Source organism: Equus quagga, chromosome 6, assembly GCF_021613505.1.
Source record: "Equus quagga isolate Etosha38 chromosome 6, UCLA_HA_Equagga_1.0, whole genome shotgun sequence".
Classification (NCBI taxonomy): Eukaryota; Metazoa; Chordata; class Mammalia; order Perissodactyla; family Equidae; genus Equus; species Equus quagga.
This window is the reverse complement of record NC_060272.1, coordinates 67,495,271-67,501,270: the sequence shown is the minus strand read 5'-3', so window position 1 is coordinate 67,501,270 and position 6,000 is coordinate 67,495,271.

Below are 6,000 nucleotides of genomic sequence, written 5' to 3'. Positions count from 1 at the left end.
AATCAAACCTCAATAAATTTAAGAAGACTGAAATCATAGCAAGCATGTTTTATGACCATTATGCTATGAAACTAGAAATCAACTACAAGAAAAAAGCTGGGAAAGTAATAAATATGTGGAGACTAAACAACATGCTACTGAATAACCAATGGGTCATGGAAGAAATTAAAGGAGAAATCAAAAAATATCTGGAGACGGATGAAAATGAAAATACACCATATCAACTCATATGGGATGCAGCAATAACAATCCTAAGAGGGAAATTCATAGCAATATGAGCCCATCTTAACAAACAGGAAAAATCTCAAATAAATAATCTTAAACTACCCTAAAAGAACTAGAAAAAGAAAAACCACCAAAGCCCAAAGTCAGCAGAAGGAGGGAAATAATAAAAATTAGGCATAAATGAAAGAAACTGAAGCCAGAAAAACAAGTAGAAAGGATCAATGAAACTAAGAACTGGTTCTTTGAGAAGATAAACAAAATTGACAAACCCTTAGCCAGACTCCCTAAGAAAAAAAGAGAGGAGGCTTAAATAAATAAAATGAAAAATGGAAGAGGAGAAATTACAATGGATACCAAAGAAATATAAAGGATTATAAGAGAATACTATGAAAAACTATACACCAACAAATGGGACAATCTAGAAGAAACGGATAAATTCTTAGACTCATACAACCTCCCAAAACTGAATCAAGAAGAAATAAAGAATCTGTATAGACAAATGACAAGAGATTGAAACAGTAATCAAAAACCTCCCAAAAATAAAAGTACAGGACCATATGTCTTCTCTGGAGAATTCTACCAAACATTCAAAGAAGATTTAAGACCTCTCCTTCTCAAATTATTCCAAAAAATGAAGAATACGGAAGACTTCCTAACACATTTTATGAGGCCAACATCACCTTGATCCCAAAGCCAGACAAGGACAACACAAAATGATATAGGCCAATATCATTGGTGAACATAGATGCAAATATCCTCAACAAAATATTGTCAAACCAAATAGAGCAATACATTAAAAAGATCATACACCATGATCAAGTGGGATTTATACCAAGGAAGCAGGGATGGTTCAACATCTGCAAATCAATCAATGTGATACAGCACATTAACAAAATGAGGAATAAAAACCACATGATCATCTCAACAGACACAGAGAAAGCATTTGACAAGATCCAACATCCATTTATGATTTAAAAAAACCCTCAAGAAAACTGGTATAGAAGGGGGTCAACCCAGTGGCATAGTTAAGTTTGTGTGCTCCTCTTTGGCAGCCTGGGGTTCACAGGTTTGGATCCTGGACATGGACCTACACACCACTCATCCAGCCACACTGTGGTGGCATCCCACATACAAAATAGAGGAAGATTGGCACAGATGTTAGCTCAGGGACAATCTTCCTTAAGCAAAATGAGGAAAATTGGCAACGGACATTAGCTCAGGGTCAATCTTTCTTACCAAAACAAACAAACAAAAATGGGTATAGAAGGAAAGTACCTCAACATAATAAAGGCCATATATGAAAAACCCACAGTCAACATCATACTCAACAGGGAAAAACTGAAAGCTAACCCTCTTAGAAGAGGAACAAGACAAGTGGGCCCGCTCTCACCATTCTTATTCAACATAGTACTAGAGGTTTTGGCCAGATGCATTAGGCAAGAAAAAGATATAAAGGATATCCAAATTGGCAATGAAGAAGTGAAACTCTCACTGTTTGCAGACGACATGATTTTATATAGAGAAAATTCTAAAGAATCTATCAGAAAACTCTTAGCAATAATAAAAAACTACAGCAAAGTTGCAGGGTACAAAGTCAACTTACAAAAATCAGTTGCATTTCTATACTCTAATAATGAACTAACAGAAAGAGAACTCAAGAATACAATCACGTTTACTATCTCAACAAAAAGAATAAAATTTCTAGGAACAAATTAAACCAAGGATGCGAAAGACCTCTACAATGAAAACTATAAGACACTATTGAAAGAAATCAATGATGACATAAAGAAACGGAAAGGAATTCCATGGTCATGGATTGGAAGAATAAACATAATTAAAATTTCCATACTACATAAAGTAATCTATAGATTCAATGCAATCCCCATTGGAATCCCAATGACATTCTTCACGGAAATAGAACAAAAAATACTAAAATTCATATGGGGCAACAAAAGACCCCAAATAGCTAAAGCAATACTGAGAAGAAAGAACAAAGCTGGAGGCATCATAATCCCTGACTTCAGAATATACTACAAAGATATAGTAATCAAAACAGCACGGTACTGGTACAAAAACAGACAAACAGATCAATGGAACAGAATCGAAAGCCAAGAAATAAAACCACACATCTACAAACAGCTAATCTTTGACAAAACAGCCAAGAACATACAATGGAGAAAGGAAAGTCCCTTCAATAAATGGTGTTGGGAAAACTGGACAGGCACATGCAAAAGGATGAAAGTAGTCCATTATTTTCACCATACACAATAATTAAGTCAAATTGGATCAAAGACTTAAAGGTAAGACCTGAAACCATAAAACTCCTAGAAGAAAATATAGGCAGTACGCTCTTTGACATCAGTCTTAAAACGATCTTTTTGAATACCATGTCTACTCAGGCAAGGGAAACAAAAGAAAAAATAAACAAATGGGACTTCATCAGACTAAAGAGCTTCAGCAAGGCAAAGGAAACCGGGAACAAAATGAAAAGACAATCCACTAACTGGGAGAAAATATTCGCAAATCATATATGCAACAAGGGGTCAATCCCCAAAGTATATAAAGAAATCACACAACTCAACAACAAGAAAACAAACAACCTGATCAAAAAGTGGGCAGAGGCTATGAACAGACATTTTTCCAAAGAAGATATACAGATGGCCAATAGGCACATGAAAAGATGTTCAGCATCACTAATGATCAGGGAATTGCAAATCAAAACTACACTAAGACCTTACACCTGTCAGAATGACTATAATGACCAAGACAAAAAATAAAAATTGTTGCAGAGGATGTGGAGAAAAGGAAACCCTTATACACTGCTGGTGGGAATGCAAACTGGTGCAGCCACTATGGAAAACAGTATAGAGATTTCTCAAAAATTTAAAAATAGAATTACCATATGACCCAGCTATCCCGCCACTGGATATTTATCCAAAGAACTTGAAATCAACAATTCAAAGAAACTTATGTGCCCCTATGTTGATTGCAGCATCATTCACAATAGCCAAGATGTGGAATCAACCTGATTCATCATCGACTGATGAGTGGATAAAGAAGATGCTGTATATACATATACAATGGAATACTACTCAGCCATTTGCAACAACATGAATGGACCTTGAGGGCATTACATTAAGCGAAACAAGCCAGACAGAGAAAGATAAACACCATATGATTTCACTCATATGTGGAAGATAAACAAACACATGGACAAAGAGAACAGATTAGTGGTTACCAGAGGGGAAGGGGGTTGGTAGGTGGGCCTAAGGGGTAAAGGGGCACATATATATGGTGACTGACAAATAATAAGGTACAACTGAAATTTCAGAATGTTATAAACTATTATGACCTCAATAAAATAAAAAACATATCTATAAACTCTCTATCCCAGCAATTCCAATTTGAGGAATTTATATTAAAGAAATAATTGATCTGGAGAAGATCCAAGATGGCGCCGTGAGTAGTCCTCTTTGTCTCTCCCCCTTCGAGTCTATAATTATTTGGACACTCATCACTTAACAAAGGATATCCAGATAGCATCTCAGGACGTCTGAGAGACCCACGCGACTATACATCGGAAGGCGGACGGACTTCCCTCTGGGAGGAGGTGGAGATAGGTGAACACTCTCTGACCCCGACCCAACAGCCTAGTACCTGCAAGCAGCTTTCTTCCAATGGATGCCCCCAGAAGATCAACACACACCTAGGGCAGGAGCGAGCACACACCAGAGGAGCGACGGTGGAAACAGGTGACCAGAACCCTACCTAAACCCCCTGCAATTACTCCTAAACACAGAGGGAAACTCTAGAGTTACACACCTGAGCCTGCGGGGAGAGTCTCATCCCACCATTGGCGGGGAGATCCCGCCTGGTGTCCATGGCACCCAGAGGGTCCCAGAGAGAATCACAGAGGGCGTAGCGGCCCCCTGGCTGCCACTGCCTGCACGGTCGGGCAAGGGAGTGCCGGAGATCTCGGAGAGGACTGGGGCTGGGTGAAGCTCCAGAGGCCAGCTCCGTGCCCCGGAGGGGAAGCTCCAGAGTTCTGCCTGGGCAGCAGACAAAACTCTCTGTCTGCCATTAGCAGAGGGGCCACGCCCAGCATTCACAACTCCAGGAAAGTCCCAGAGAGAATCCCAGAGGGCGAGGCGACCCCCAGCTGCCGTTGCCCACCCCCTGGGGCAAGGGATTGCCAGAGATCTCAGAGAGGACTGGGGCTGGGTGGAGCTCCAGAGGCCGGCTCTGCGGGCCCAGGGGGGGAAGCTCCAGAGTTCCGCCCAGGCAGCAGACAAAACTCTCTGTCTGCCATTAGCGGAGGGGCTACGCCCAGCATCCACAACACCGGGAGGGTCCCGGAGAGGAGAATATCAGGCAGGGCAGCAGCTGACCAGCTACCACTGAAATCAGGATCTCCAGCTATCCCCCAGTCAGGGAAAAGGGCTCCCCAAGTTCCTGGGGAACAGGACTGGGGCTGGGTGGAGTTCCAGCGACCCGGCTCTGTAGCCTAGGGGGAAACCCTACAGGCTCACAGCAGCCTCAGCGAAAGCCTCTGCACAGCACTAGTAGAAAGCACCCATCTGGCAGCCACAAGGCTGGAAGACCCCGGGACAAAAGTAGCATAGCTAGGTGAGCTAACCACAGACTGTAGAAGATGCCAATAGCTCTGCTGCGACCCATAGTGGACAGGTGAGATTTTGTGGGTGCCGACAGTGACAGAGTGGCAAATATAAGTGATCCTACCCCTGGCCACTGGAAAAGCCAATAACGCCGTTGCAGACCCCAAGGAGGGAGCACGTCTAGGTGGGCTGCAACAGTAGGCACCAGCAGCCTGAAGCCCCCACGTGATGGCCCCCACGGCAGAATAGGGAATCCAAAGGACCACTGTGACTACGAGGAGGGGCCCAGGCCCAGTTAGCAACTGCGGATAGGGTTCCTGGTTGGTGCAGTATAAACAGGTGCTCCCCCACCACACCAGCAGAAACAAGTGGAAGGAGCAACTAATCTCTATCTCTATGCGGAGGCACAAATCTACAACATCAAGCAATATGAAAAAATACATTAAATCTCCAGAACAGAAGGAAAATAACAAATACACAGACAACAATCCCAAAGAAAATGAAATATATAACCTAAATGACGATGACTTCAAAACAGCCATCATTAAAATACTCAATGAGTTAAGAGAGAATTCAGATAGACAACTCAACGAGTTCAGGAGCTATGTCACAAAAGAGTTTGATACGATAAAGAAGAACCAAACAGAAATACTGGAAATGAAGAACACAATAGAGGAGATTAAGAAAAATCTAGATGCACTGAAAGTAGGGCCGATAATATGGAGGAAAGAATTAGCAATTTGGAAGATGGGAATATAGAAATGCTGCAGGCAGAGGAGGAGAGAGAAGTAAGACTAAAAAGAAATGAAGAAACTCTCCAAGAATTATCAGACACAATTAGGAGATGCAACGTAAGATTTATAGGTATACCAGAGGGAGAAGAGAAGGAGAAAGGGGCAGAAAGCCTATTCAAAGAAATAATGGCTGAGAACTTCCCAAATCTGGTGAGAGAGATGGATCTTCAGGTGACAGAAGCCAATAGAACTCCAAACTTTATCAATGCAAGAAGACCAACCCCACGGCATATAGTAGTGAAACTAGCAAAAGTCAATGACAAGGAGAAAATACTAAGGACAGCCAGGCAAAAGAAACTAACCTACAAAGGAACCCCCATCAGGCTATCAGCAGATTTCTCAGCAGAAACTTTACAGGCTAGAAG